Here is a 16332-nt window from a genome sequence, read left to right as displayed (position 1 = left end):
TGAAGTAGTATTGTACAAGCAATATGGTATTATGGTTTCAAGGATGCCGTAGTTATTGAAATACTGTACTAATCTGTCTCAAAATAACAAGCTCAATTACGATGCCGCTCAGAATTTTAGTTTTAAACAAAATCTTTACTTGTCTTGTCACTTTTTCTAATAAAAAAACTAATAGGTCTTTATAAATAAAATTAAGAAGCGTTGCTATCTCGTTTGATATCTGTATAAAATAAAAATAAATTTATTCGATGAGTTTCGTATTTATATGGACATAAAACATAGGTTTTTTGTTTGAAATACAAATGACAAAAAACAAGTGGTAAAGTCTCAGAATGACTGCTTGGTTGTACAATAATATTAATTATCACTTGCAAACATTTATGTACAATTCTTAATATGAGTACATGTGGTAAAAACTATCACAACGAGGAAGTAAACCAACAGCATTTCCGCGTTGGCTGCTGCTTTGGCTGAAATAATAATATTGACACACTCTTACACAAATATTTTGCCCCAAACTAGGCATAGCCTGTACTATGGGTACGAGACAACGATATAGTTAATAAAATATACTTACTTAAACATAAATACATATAAACATCCATGACTCGGAAACAAACATTCATATTCATCATAAATGATTGCACCTACCGGGATTCAAACCCGGGACCTCCAGCTCAGTAGGCAGGGTCACTAGCCACTATAGGGGTAGGACTACTATACTAGGACTATAGGGGTCCAGCGCTTGGGTTTGCAGCTTTATATAGGTGCGTAGATAGTATTTTGTACAAACTCCAAGTATATATATATATAGTCTCGACACCAAATGGCACAGATATTTAACGTAAACACTGTAGAATCTACTAAAACGTAACTTGAAAATTGGAAATATAATATGGCGTTTACGTAATTTGAGCAGCTTTGCGCTCTTGTTAACTATTTCATAGAGGTTAAGCCGCGGCCATGCTGCTTCAATCTGTTCTGAATGTATGCCCTTAAAAAGATGGCTTAACCTCTATGAAAAAATTAAAACAAGAGAAAACTGCGCAGTGCAATTTACATAAACGCGATATAACAAATGTTCAACTTGTGTTTTATTTATCATTCTATATTTTTTATGATAACATGCAATAAGAATCGTTCATCAAATCATGACCCTCGAATCATTTTTGTTTTTTTTTTCCTTTCAATTAAAAGCATCATGAAGTAAATTTTAAATTAAATACTGAATTATCGTACCTAACCTTGTCTTGCAAACTGAACGGTGAAGGCCGGACATTATTTTCTTGATACCTTGTCAATCAGAAGTTGGTTTATACGAATTTCTTATCTTACTCTTACTATCAACACATACAATTTGTATTCAATATAACACACATACCTACAGCCTAATTACATATTTATATATAGATAATCATAGAAAAAATTGAAGTATGAAATAATATGATTATTCATTTTCAGTGTATATAAGTTCTATAGGTACTAACGTTCATAAAAATTATTCTTTGTGACTTTGATTCGTGTAGTTGGCACTACAGTAGTGCCAACTAACAGTTGGTACCATCATCACCGTGACGGTCGTGCCCTATGTAAGCCAGATCGCTCATTTCGAGAGAACATTACATTTTGTGAATTCTAAGTGGTTACGCTGCCCAAATTGCATTAAATATAATTATAATTATTAGTGGAAACTGCCCAATGAACACTAATTGCAAGGTAACACCCCCTCGCCCCGTGCTTTCCACCAATGAGACCCTCAACGAGATATTACGTTCAACATACATAGATACAACAACATACAAATGTATTGTAGATATAGATCTACGATACATTTGTCACATAATTTTCCTTCACTTTTTCCACGTGTAACAGAATACTCGTATCCAGTACCAGGCGATTATCTGTAAGTAGGCCGACGTAATTTCCTTAGAGCATCGTTTAGAGTTACATCCACCGCTATTATCTTCGCAATGTAACAATTACCGCATTTATCGTACGACGACACCTCGGGTTATGTTAACATTGATTGTATTACATTATCATTATTAAACTACAGTTCGAATTGCAGGCGCTTAAATCTTTCGCTAACTTGTCTTCTTCTAAACTGTATTACTATATATCGAGCCCTACCGTTTCTATAAGAACTACTCATATTGTATACTGGCCGTTTGTCTGGATATCCTAAGGGTCATATCTATGTAGAGCAGTCTATCTTCGTAGTATAGTATCTTCTCAGTAAGTCTAGACAGAACTTCAAGTCACTCATCTGACCTTCTCTGGTCGGTTTGATTATTTGGCTTTCGCAAGTATGCGGGGTGTCTCTTATGGCATATATCACGGAAGTGCTTAGGTTAGTTTTGTTAGGGTTTAGGTTTCTTAAAATTTAAGAATTGGTATTACAACAAAATTCTTAATTCCTCCTACATCATATAGATATCTGGCATTATCTAATTGTGCGTTTTGCAAAAAAAAATTTGCCTGAATTCACTTCGTGGAGTTCACTGGCGATTGCCCTATCCGGTGTGACTCAGGGATCCTTTTTTTTTTATAAAAATATGGTTACAATGTTATACAGTATGGTCTGCATACCTATGAAATAAATAAAAAATATAAGTAATACTAGTCCACAGAACTAGTACAGTAGTAGAAAGTGTCCATTTCAGCTTGATTCCTTCGAATGTCAAACACATAATCTATTTGCCCAGAAGACTCGCGATACACTGGTCACTGATTAGTGATGACTGAAGTGGTAAACATTCAAATAACGAAAAAAATAAGTCTTTAATAGGGAATACCTCATAATTATAGTTTAGCGATACTTTTTTACCATTATTTAACATCCATTACGAAATACCTACCCAAGGATAGGATACAATAGTATACAATTATTTTTGTGTTATTCGAACGTTATTATAATTTTAACAAATTATAAATAAACTTAACTTACGAAACTACTGTTTTGTGAGTTGTGGGTGACTAAAAGGGTTTTTTGATGTGACAGAGTCTTGCTGTCGTCCTATAACTACAGTACGATCGGACCAGACTCGTTCGGATTAAGATCCTCACTCGCACAGAATAATTAAAGAATAATAATATGAGTAGGTGTGTTTATTGGGGAGGATATCAGCTGTCAACGTTTCGGCAATTTCAAGGGTAGGGTGTACTCTCTGGCTGCGAGTAGATTATGAAAACCACGTTCGGTCATGTCTACAGGTCATCTGGAAGGTGTCAAGGAAGCCAAATTGGCTTCAATGAAGCTAGGGGTCATCAATAGATCACGGTAATACTTCAAGCTGACCTCGATTCTAGCGCACTCCGAAAGCGCAGGAATACCAGATACTGCCTGTATTGTTGTCACCTCTGGTCGGACGCACCCCATTATTTATCGATAGGTTGCGCCCTACCCTAAGCCCGTCCGCGTTTTTTCACTTTAGGACGGTCCGACACGTTTGAAGTCACCGCGAGAAGCGAACAGGCAACATCGCTTGTGTTCTATCCGACAAACGACCAGCGTCTTTGAACTTGAAGCACGCGGGATGGCAACATCGCATTTTGATGTGCAAAGATTCAAGTTCAATGAATCAATCAGTGTTGACCCAGTGACCTCGTGACCCGATTGTACAATGTACAGCATGTTAATATTCTCTCAAAATTAAAAGTCTACTTTTTGACCTAACTAGTGCACCGATTTTTTTCATGTTTTGTATATCGTCAGCAAATGTTATAACAAGTATGTGGCTACATTTAATTCATAGATGTAAACAGATATTATCAAGAATATATTGTGACGGAATAGTCTAGATTTTTATTTCTTAAGATTTTGCTATCAATGATTCTTTAGGACCTAGGTTATAAATAGCTCTTCTGCAGCTAACCATAAAAGCTGTTAACGCATCTGTTGACTACTGGCTATGCAAATATCCATGGAGTGGCTTTTCACTTTCCTTCACCAGAGCTTGTGCGATTTCCATCTCTTGTATAGCGTTTTTTTCTAACTCCTTCACACAAACCAAACTTAAGGCCGGGTTAGAGGTGTTGCATATTCCTTAAAATCCTATTTATCTAGCTATCATATATAAAAATAACTATAAAAATCTGATCTTGCTGCCCTGAAGTAGTATTGTGAAGCATTATTGTTTGGTTTGAAGGGCGCCGTTGCTAGTGACATTATTAGCCTAATGCGAATTAGGATTCTATGACCCAAAGTGACGAGCGCAATTCAAACAAGAATCGTGAGCATCACTGCATTGGGCAAGGCGTTTCATTTACCATCAACGTGAACGTCGAGTATCTCTACATATTTTCTCATTAAAAAATCCCGTAACTTATTCAATGTTTTAAGATATTTAATTATTAGTCGATCCCTCACTGCTAAGGATCGTGATTGGTGACTCACATTCAATTGGTCAACGAGCTGTCTCCATCGGCATCGTTCTTTCCCCTAGTGGAGCGCGTGGTGCTCATAGAGATCTTCAAATTTTCGGATATATTCGAAAACGATCATCGTTAAGAACTGCGGCCTCTAGGTCTTTTATCCTCTATTTTTCCCGTCACCATCAAACGCTCAAGTTTATCGGCTACTCTGCGTGCAGCATGGCCAAAGTATCGCACTATGCGCTGTAGGCCGGCTGTTTTCTTTTATGATAATAAGGGACGAGACGAGCAGGATGTTCATCTGATGGTAATTGCCCAGTAATTTCACTAGCTACGGCGCCCTTCAGACCGAAACACAGTAATTCTTACACATTACTGCTTCACGGGAGAAATAGGCGCTGTTGTGGTACCCATAATCTAGCTGACATCCTGTCCTTCCACTGGCCGTGTACAGACGCAGAGCGTCCTCTAATTTAAGCTGCTCTAAGATGCAGATGTTTGCACGACAGGCTGTCCATGGTATTCGCAGCATACAACTCAAACACCATATTTCAAGAGCGTTGATTCTCTGTCTACCTGCGATCTTAAAAGTCAATGTCTCTGCGCTGTATAGAGCAGCAACAAGGGAAAGTCAATTAGTGTGCGAACCAAGAGTATTTTAGTTCGATTGCTAATATTTTCTGTCTCTCCATGCCTAGCTTACTTGAGTCATTGCCACGAACATTTTTCCCAGACAAAATTAAGTCACAGTCAATGGTTGGAGGAAATACTTCAAGTAATGACGTGAGATCTGGTGAGTGGTCGACTTCTCTGGTATGACGCCTACGTCGTAACAATAAACAGTAAAGATGGTTGACATTACTTTAAAGCATTTAAAGAAATCGTAATAGTTCTACTATTTTACGAGCTTACTTAATCTAATGATAAAACACATTAGCCTAAAAGCCTGTCCATTACAATACATAGCCTTGTCCTTAGTAGTATAAAGATTAGCGGTTGTGTACTCCAAATAACTTAATTTTATTAGTGGGAACTGGATACTTATATTTATGAGTAGTCTGAGCCTAATTTCTTAAAAAGATTTAGCAAATAATAGTCATTATTCAACCATTAAGTAATCTTTCAGTTACATTAAAATTTAAACACTCTTAAAGGATTACCACTTCAGCTGAAAGGCGTCTACTGCTGGACAAAGGCCTCGGCCAAATATCTCCACAATTGAGATTGATTGATCCTGCGCTGCCCTCATCCAACCTATTCCGCCGATATTGACCAGGTCATCGGTCCATCTTGTAGACCAACACTACGTCATCCAGTAATTGGTGGCCTTCGAGGACCTTACTGCCCCAAAAGCCAATATCCTTCGAGCTATGTGCCCTGCCCACTGCCACTTCAGTTTCGCTAGGAGGTAATCTCTGGATCTAGTACTGAATTAATTTTGAAAATTTGATTACCAATAGAAAGCCACATCATTTGTGTATAATATATTAACCCGAAAAATGAAAAAACAATTTCGTTGTAATCTGATTTACAAAATAAGTATGAGAAAAAACATTCGAACAAAAAGGTTTCTTACGAACGCTGTCTTAACGATGAGAGATATATGATTGTTTTGTATATACGTTTACAAGAATCGTCACTTTTTTGCTATTAATAGTGATTTTCATTATTATAACACTATAAATAAGGGATTCATTAAGGAAGGGATAAGGCTTCATAAGATACATAATAGCTTTAAGGGTAAATTTTTATAATAAAGTCCCAGCCACTGTTCAGGTATTATCTATAAATAAATTTAAATGTTTTATAAAAAAAATTACTCTGTCGTAAATCCTATTATTCCACAGCTGAATATCTAAGTGATCGGACAGCCTGGGACTAGATTATGATTATTTTATAGCGATAGATATGACTGTACAATATTGTATATTTTTATTGAAAAGAGCGCAAAATAAGAATGCTGGGAGAGTTTCTTGCGCCGCCTCTTCTCTCTCAGAGCGCCATTTGTTTCCGAAGCGGTAGTAGTATCTAGTATATTAGAAATGACATCAAAAAGAATTCTAAAGGAATCAAATTTGAGAAAATAAATGCCTTTTATGCCTTTTATATATATGTATATGACAGATTTGGAACACCAACTAATATGATTACACTGGTAAATACCGACAAAGTCGTAGCTTATAGCTAGTCTATAATAAAATCACAATAATAATACGTACTTGCATTTGTAAACGAGTTTGTTTTTACACACTGACGTATTTCGTAGCATGATGTCGAAGGCCGAGTGATCGCATGTAATTAGCTAACTAATGTGTTTCTTCTTATTTTCCGTTTAAGTTATTTAAACTAATTATATCACAGATTAAAGTTTATTTTTTGGCTGGTCTAATTATCTTAATAACACTTGCTTGTGTGGGATAAGCTAGAGATCGATATAAAAATATATTTGGTTAGCAAAATGTAATAGAACTAATGTTATTAATTTAAATAAAACACTTTTGAAAGGATTAAAACGCGTGTAATTGTAACTATGTTTTACGTTAGTTTTAACGTAAAAGCTAAAAGAAATAGTAGTTAACCCGACGATTCGTCACCTTTTCAGAGTACGTTTTTAGGGGGACTGCCGTTGACTGGAGTCGAGATAGTATTTGTCATAGTCATTATGAAGTTAAGCGCCATTTGTTGACTCGGAGGTGGTATTTGCTGTAGACAGATTTATTGACTTTTTTGGTATCTGTATTTTTGGGTTTTAATTTTAGTGATAATTAGATCCCAGGTGTTAAATATTTTGGCCATATTCTCCATTTAAATTTGGGTGTTTTTTAATTTCAATTATTAAGTAAAATCTTAAGTGAAAATACAGTTACGTTTACACGCGGCTTTATCCTTTAAAAGTGTTTTATTTCAATGTGTCACACTCAACGAAAATACTATTGTTAGCCAGTTCATCAGTGTTAACCACCAGATCATCAGTCGCCCCGAAGTTCGATCTCTTTAAGAGATGCCCCGCGACTGTTCTTTCGTTGTAGTTTTCCATGGCTCCCTCCATGTTGCTGGAAAAGCTTTTTGTAGATACTCACACACCAATGGTGATGATGGTTGTGACATAAATACATACACACATATATACTATGTATGTGTGTATTTCTGCCGTGAAGCAGTAATGTGTAAACATTACTGTGTTTCGGTCTGAAGGGCGCCGTAGCTACTGAAATTACTGGGAAAAAGAGACTTTACATCTTATGTCTCAAGGTGACGAGTGCAGTTGTAGTGCAGCTCAGAATTTTTAGGCTTTTCAAAAATCCTGAGCGGCACTTCATTGTCATGGGGAGGGTGTATCAATTAGCTGAACGTCCTGCTCGTCTCAACCCGTATTTTCATAAAAAAAAACATAATATAATCTCGTCACGTAAGATACACAAATAAATGAACACTAATTATAATCTATATAAATAAAATGATAGAGTTTTGCATTTGTACGCGCATCACGGAAAAACTACTGGATATATTAGACACTTGGCCCTTATCTAAAAGTTATTGCGATATATTCATTTAATATTAAGTTATTAAAGTTTTAAGAAACAACAATTTTTATAATCTATGTACTCACTCGTGTGTGTACGCGGACGAAGTCGCGAGTATACCTAGTTGACCCATAAAACAGTAAACTACTTAATCAATTTTATTATTATGACGACCTGTATAGCCGAGTGGTTAGCGATCCTACCTACTAAGCTAAAGGTCCCGGGTTCGTATCCCGGTAGGTGCAAGCATAGATATATGATGAATATGGATGTTTGTTTCCGAGTCATGTATGTTTAAATTTGAATTTATGTATGTTTAAGTAAGTATATTGTATTAAATATATCGTTGTATTGTAACCCATAACACAGACTATATATGCTTAACTTGGGGCAAGATAATTTGTGTAAAAAGTGTTTCAATATTATTATATTATATTATTATATTTACTTTGCAGTTCTACCTTTCTCAATAAGTATTTATGAAAATAATATAATATATAATATTGACACACTTTTACACAAATTAACTTGCCCCAAACTAGGCATAGCCTGTACTATGGGTACAAGACAACGATATATTTAATACAATATACTTACTTAAACATACATAAATACATATAAACATCCATGACTCGGAAACAAACATCCATATTCATCATATAAATGATTGCACCTACCGGGATTCGAACCCGGGACCTCTAGCTTAGAAGTCAGGGTCACTAACCATTCGGCTATATGTTTGAAAGCTTTTATTAGAAATTAGCTTTGTATACTTCTAAATTCTTACACCTCTTACAAATAACATTTTAATGCCTCCAAAAAATATTTCTTAAGTGAGAACACCTAATAGAAATCGGACTTTAATAAAACTTTAAATGAAAAGACGATACTGTTTTAACTTGATAGCTGATGTTATTGCATTCGAATTTGCAAAATCAACAGTAAAGGTAGTGAAGAAATTAGAACACATATATAAATCAGCGAAAAATAATATACTTAATAAGTAGTATTTACTGCAAATGTAAGTGTTTTCAGCGGTTATACACACAGCTACTGCTCATGAGTTTGTCCGCATGAATTCGGTTATACAGCAGGTCTTTGGAAACTTAGGAATAAAGTTTACCTTAATATATTCTAAGCAATTTGTTATGTTTTTAAAGTAATAACCCTCACTTCTAGCATGCTTTGATCAACTTCAAAATTTTAAAATTTTGTTTGTGTATTAATCCTAGAAGTGAGGGTTATCGCTTTAAAAACATAACAAATTGTTTAGATATTTACAAGAGCGACATCTCAAGTCAATTTCCTAATATGCAAAAATTGGGGTTGAGCAGGTTATCAACTGTAAAGTGGATCCTGTAGATGAAGCCACAAACTGAGAGTTGAATAAAGCATACAAGATTTTACGACTATAAGTCACTCGAACGGTTGGCTCAGTTGGCAGAGCACTGGCACGGAACGCTAGGGGTCGTGGTCGAGGTTCGAGTCCCGCATCGTTCATATTTTTTTTTTCAATTTTTATTTGTGATTTAATATATTCTTATCTGTATCTTTCACAGCTACTGCGCAAAGAAGATGTTCCAAAATGGGCCATGTCTTTATACGTTTTCTAAATATAGAATCAGATTACGCAACAAGACATAAGGTTACTTTTATTTAATATTTGAGCTATTTGCTGTGTTCAAGCTCAATCTTCGAATTGTTGTTGGAAATACAGTTGTTTTACATTATTATTTTTACGAGTAGTTGGTTTAACGCGGCAACAATATTATATTATAGAATGTATTTCAATTGTCAGACTTAGACTGGTAAAGAGGTGACAGTGACAATTGACATAGGTGCACTTAAGGCATTTTTATTAAATACTTGCTGACCCGACAGACGTTGTTCTGTATATAATAAATAAAATAATGTTTTTATATGAATTTGTCAATAATATATCATAACATCAAGAATTACTTTGTAAAATATGCACCTTGCTGTTGTAATGAAATTGTTTCACAGCAGAACTGTCAAACCGTGCGTCAATAAATTCTCTCATAGAAATTATGTATGGACACATCAAAGGAAAAACAAATTTGTTGTTTTTATTTAAATCCGACGATTTTCATGTTTATTCAAACCTTTTAAACCTTCCCTGGACTTCGACAAATAATTCAAGACCAAAATTAGCCAAATCGGTCCTGCCGTTCTCGAGTTTTAGCGAGACTAACGAACAGCAATTCATTTTTATATATATATAGATGAAGTTATATCTAGAGTATTGTATGATTAAAAAAAGTGTGTGTGTACTGTGCGTACCTAATATACCTACGCACGCAAGAAGTATTATTCCGCGTGCTAGAAAGAAACATTTGTAGAAAGAGCAATATTGTAATAAAGAAGGTATTTATTACAACCATTGAAAATATTATTCCACCGCATAATTTACTTAAATAACGCTTATTTAAGTACCAGTAAATAATTTTTGTACAATTATAAAGGAACCATTTTTTATTTTATTTAACGACTTAAACATATTGAATAAGTATTTTTTATTTCGGCATGATTTGAGTTACAAGAGGCTGAAGTATGATACAAATGGTAAAGTCGACCAGCTATCGTCAGGGTTTCGAATTAGCGTGACGGTGTGCGCGCGCATTGTAAAAATCACTATGATAATAATTACATACATACATACATATAATCACACCTCGTTCCCGTAGGGGTAGGCAGAGACCACGTCTTTCCACTTGCTACGATCCTTACATACTTGTTTCGCTTCGTCCACTTTCATTAACATAAGTAGATATAATTTCAAAAAAAAAATCAACTCAGAAACTAAGTGTATTTTAGTGGAATTTCAGTTCTTTTATATTTAATTGTCAAGCTGTACTATCTAGTGGCCTGGCCCATAGTATTCTGGTACAACTACTGTCATTCCAGTTTTACCAATGGGAGGCACCTTATCACAGGAAGCCGGCTAGATTATGGGTACCACAACAGCGCCTATTAATGCCGTGAAGCACTAATGTGTAAACATGACTGTGTTTCAAGCTGAAGGGCGCCGTAGCTAGTGAAATTACTGGGCAAATGAGACTAAACATCTTATGTCTCAAGGTGACGAGCGCAATTGTAGTGCCGCTCAGAATTTTGGAGTTTTTCAAGAATCTTGAGCGGCACAGCTTTGTAGCTGAACGTCCCTTATTTTCATAAAAAAAATCTATGATAATGGGTTAAATAGTTAAGGCGTTAAAGTCTAAAATATAATATAAGGATAAATTTAATTTAAACTACTCGACAAAGAAAACGAATAATTACGCGGTTTGTCTCGTCGCAATTTAGTAAAAAAAAACCTAAATTGCGCGGGGATATCTATCATTTAGATAATGACAGGTTATCTATAGCGCACTCCGTCTGTGCAGACATCAGAGACAAAAACATTTTTTTTTTACTAGCTGACCGAGCAAACGTTGTAGTGCCATCATAGTTAACAACTGTAGTTAATCTACCAACTATAGGTAGCTAAAATTGAGTTTGTTTTTTACCTCCTGACAAAGTTAGAAAGATACAAAGATTCTAATTAGTTATTCATTTTAAACTATTCTTTCATTTGATTTCTGAACGACGCACGGGGGACAAATCAAAGGAAAAACAAAATGGTTGTTTTTATTTAATTCCGAACATTTTCATATTTATTCACCTTTTAAACCTTCTCTGGACTTCCACAAATAATTCAAGACCAAAATCAGCCAAATGCAGTCCAGCCGTTCTCGAGTTTTAGCGAGACTAACGAACAGCAATTCATTTTTATATATATAGATATAACACAGCAACAGAAATCGTTAATGTGTGTAATAGTGGTGTGATAGGACGCCGTGATATACAAACCGGTATTATTGGTTTACACCTTAATGTTCGTGTTTTAAACGGCTATAACCTAGACTTATATTATTAGATATATTGCTTTCTTGTAATTATATTGTTTAATATATCACGTTGAATATGTTATTAGTTATTACTTTATTGTTTAGTAAGTCCACAAATAACCTACTTTACCTACTACTTACTATATACCTAAGTAATGCCTTGCGGAAATCCATAATTATACAAATGATTTGAGTTTTCTTTAGTGTTTGTTGTTCGAGACAACACGTCCTGAGGATGCCTCGTGTAGAGGCGAAACACGTGTCGAATTGTTTAAAGACAAATATTGGCGGAATTAACACTAAAGAAAACTCAAATCATTTGTATAGTTACCATATTAGTTGGTGTAACAATTCTGAGACATACATATATACAGAACAATCATATATACTTATATCTCTCATCGTTAAGGCAGCATTCGAATGAAAAAACTTTTTTTCTTATGCCATCTTTGCAAAATTGAATACCACGAAAAAGCCTTTTCATTTTTCGGGTTAATACACAACCTATGACACTCACAAATAGTTTGGCTTTCTATTGGCAACAGACAAAAACGGTTCAGTAGATCCAGAGATAACCCCTACAGCCTTACAAAGTTATAGCTCTTTCAATATAATAATATTGACACACTCTTACACAAATTATCTTGCCCCAAACTAGGCATAGCCTGCAATGGGCATAAGACAACGATATTATATTCAATACAATATACATACTTAAACATACATAAATACATATAGACATCCATGACTCGGAAACAAACATTCATATTCATCATATAAATGACTAGCTGACCCGGCAAACGTTGTTTTGCCATATAAAGTATAATTCACGCGATAGTTTTATAAGTAATAAAATATTGCCTATATTATAGCCTGTACATCATTTTGTTCTATTGTCAATAGTTTTTGCAGCGCACGCAAAAATAGGTTTTCGATTTTACACCTTGTGTTACAAAATAGCAATTTTATTACGGATCCCTAATTTTGAAAAAAAAAAAAAATGGATAAATGGACTACCCAACACTGAAAGAATCATTCAAATCGGACCAGTAGTACCAGAGATTAGCGCGTTCAAACAAACAAACAAACAAACACTGCAGCTTTATAATATTAGTATAGATTACACCTACCGGGATTCGTACCCCAGATCTCTAGCTAAGAAGGCAGGTTCACTAACCACTAGTTGTAGTAAAAATAGTTGTAAAAAGTATGTCACATCAAAACGGCTGATGAAAATATGTCAAAGTTTTTTTATTAAATAAATTCTGTATGTGTCAGCTGTCTGACTAACGTTCGTTATCGCCAACCCTAAAATATATCTTATCAGCTGTTCCATTGTTGGCAGAAATCTAAAAAATTCGGGTATTGTATGCAAGCGCTCCGTTGCAATAGCGATAATGTATTTCCGATGTATTCAAATACTGCTTGTATCGTGCGGTCCCTCGTATGAGCCATGAGGACGACTATCAAAGTATCAACCACTTGTGCGTTGCCAGTTGCCAGTCAGTACCGAACCATCGACTAGTTAACACGCCACTGCGTGCCAACACCGCACAACTGTGGCGTGACACTGAAAAAGCCGGCTGTGCACGGGTTGAAAAGTGACAGTGCAAACTAGAGTGAAGAAAATAGTGTTCAGGTTTAATTCCTGTGGACTTAATCGATATAATTACTTCGACTTGAGATTATCGACACGAAATTGCACGATTTTTAAAGGTATGTCTATTTGACGGTCATTTTAAAACTTATTTAGAATTTAGATACTATTTTTTAATTTGTTAACATATATAGATACTTATTCATGAACAAAAAAATACAATATCACCTGCCTAAATCGTTTACCTAACACTAAAACAGGTTTTCAAGGATTTACGTACAAAGTTTACGTCTTAGTTTTTTTCGTTGCATAATATTTATTAACTAATTATGACAATATTTATAATATTGTAGTAATTTTAATTTAAAAACATTCATTATATAAGAAGATCCTCATAATAGGAACATTATAAACGTCCTTTCATTATATTGTCAGCTATTCAGTAGTTTTGCCTTATTCTTATTTTTTTTAATCATGCTAAGTAATTCTTATCGTTGAATAAAACTCTGTTATCAGGTTATTAATATTGATTATTGATATCAAAACAGAAAATCAATGATTTTAAGAGGACATTCTATCTGTAATTACGTATTTTACGAAGGTACTTTATAAAACGCGTAATATTTTCGCAAGATGTTAAGTTATTTCCTGAATAATGATAGTACCTATGTGTAGTTAATTTGATGCTTTGTGTTAAACGAATTTAAACAGCAACGAAATGGAATTAAATTAATTTTTATTACTACATATAATAACACTGTCTTTACATTATCTCTAGTTTATAAGAAGTTTTCTAGAGGTAGGTATTGATTTTATAAATTACTAAACGCATGATTTATATGCACACTGTACCTATTATGTTTTATATACATATTTGATGCCCTCTAATTTTATTTTTTATTTCTGCCGAAATAACACTTAGGCTTAGATCTACACTACTTACGGAAAACTTGGCTGAGAGTTAGCTTAGCATTTGACTATGTTTTTATAGTCATTTGACAGCTGAAATAATGTTGAGATTAAGCTAACACAATGCGTAGTAAGTATCATGACAATGAATATTTCTTATATTTTCTTATTAATGATTTTATCTCCGCTCAAATGAAGGTCTGTGCAGACAAAAACATAAACGGAAAAAATATTCTGAAAAATAATTATCGTCAAAATTTTTTTTATATTTGCCATCTCGATGCAACGGTTAATAATATTACTAGACGGCTTGGAGTCTGCGTTTGCGCAGTCTCGACCGTGTTACGGTAATAGTGGCGTGATTAGTGAACGGCATCGTTTGCAGACCAGCACCAAGCGTGTCACGTCACGGGGCATCACGGTCACGGCAGTTGCCAACGTGTTTATATAAAATGGCCCAATTAAAAGTAACTAGTTCAAAAAAGTCGGTACGTGCGATTCCGAGTGTCTCGCAAGAAGTGTTCCGTACAAGATATTACTTATATAATATTATGTATTTTTTTTTCGAGAAACAAACAGTAGAAATAATACACTTATGTTGCCACAGTTAAATAGTACATAGACTAATGCTAACAAATACAAAATGGATAATGAATAGAAAATAATACAATAATAAAAGAAAATTATGAATGATTTTATTTATAATTACACAAATTTTAAATTTAATAAAGAGATACAATATTATTTAATACAAATGAGAATATAATATTTTGGACTTCAATATAACCATCAAAAATACACAGTATTGTCTTAGGAACCCTTCCTGTTAGAGCCCGAACAGCCCGAACTTGATAGGTATATTATATACCTTTATTAAATAAATTTTTAGGGTTCCGTACCTCAAAATAAAAACGGAACCCTTATAGGATCACTTCGTTGTCCATCCGTCTGTCAAGATCCTTTATCTCGGGAACGCGTGGAGGTATCGAGTTGAAATTGAAACAACATTTATTTCGACACTCATGGGAATCAGAATTTATCGGGTGTTTTTGGTTGACCTAAAACTATTAATTTTGGCAGATTTACCATATTATGCTACTTGTATAGGGTATAAAACAGGCTCCTTATGCAAGGAACTACGGTCCAAACTTTGAATTAAGTATTTAAGTAATTTAATGATACTTTTTTTTACATTTTTACCATAAGCATGTTGTTTTTAATCTCACTTAACCGGTTTTATAATATATCAGTAGATTTATAGGTATAAAATAGCGGAGTTGGTAACACTGGCTATGTCGTTACCGCGTCGGTCGCGGATCGGTTAGATCCCGTATCCAATCTGTTTTATTTCCACGAGGTTATTGCCATTTGCAAATAAAACCCAATGAAACTGGTAATGTTGTACTGGAAATTATAAGTGCTTATTATGAGTGTATTGCATTGCATTATTTAGTTTTGTGTTGCTGTTTAATAGCGTGGCTTAGACGTAATTCTTTTTTGTCAGTTTGCGCCAAGGGACTAAGGCTGAGTTCTATAGAGCTTACTTAAAGTATGCTCAGACTTAGCTTACGAAAAACTTAGCTGAGTGTAAACTAAGTTTAAATTTTAAACTGAGTTTTCACCAGTGGCAGGCTCCTTTGCACATGATGCCGGCTAGACTATGTGTACCACAATGGGGCTTATTTCTGCCGCGAAGCAGTAATGTGTTTCGGTCTGAAGGGCGCAGTGGCTTGTGATTTTACTGGGCAAATGAGACTTGACATATTATGTCTCACTCAGACTCAGTTTTTTTGGGTCTTTCAAGAATCGTGATCGCATTGTAATAGGCACGGCGTATCATTAGCTGAACGTCCGTCTCGTCCCTTGTCAAAAAAAAACTTAGCATAATCTTTGATTGTGATTTCATTGTAAAGTTTGTGTTTTTTATATGTTTGACCGCTGAGATTATACTGATCTTAAGGTAAGACAGTGCAATGCAACGGTCAAGTTCGCGTTTCATCACAGTCAGCTTAGTTTTACG

General features: G+C 34.7%; 1 protein-coding gene across 1 annotated transcript in view; it reads left to right on the top strand.

Annotated features, from left to right (window-relative positions):
* Window positions 1-13276: 13276 nt before the first annotated feature.
* LOC126969541 (protein windpipe) overlaps window positions 13277-16332 on the top strand; it is a 66461-nt gene continuing 63405 nt past the window's right edge. The window contains exon 1 of the mRNA XM_050815035.1: window positions 13277-13522. The gene's annotated coding sequence lies outside the window, so the exon portion shown is untranslated. The remainder of the gene's footprint in view (window positions 13523-16332) is intronic.

The sequence above is a fragment of the Leptidea sinapis genome, chromosome 18 (assembly GCF_905404315.1).
Source record: "Leptidea sinapis chromosome 18, ilLepSina1.1, whole genome shotgun sequence".
NCBI classification, from domain to species: domain Eukaryota; kingdom Metazoa; phylum Arthropoda; class Insecta; order Lepidoptera; family Pieridae; genus Leptidea; species Leptidea sinapis.
The sequence above is the reverse complement of the archived record's forward strand: the minus strand, read 5'-3'. Positions and strand labels throughout refer to the sequence as shown.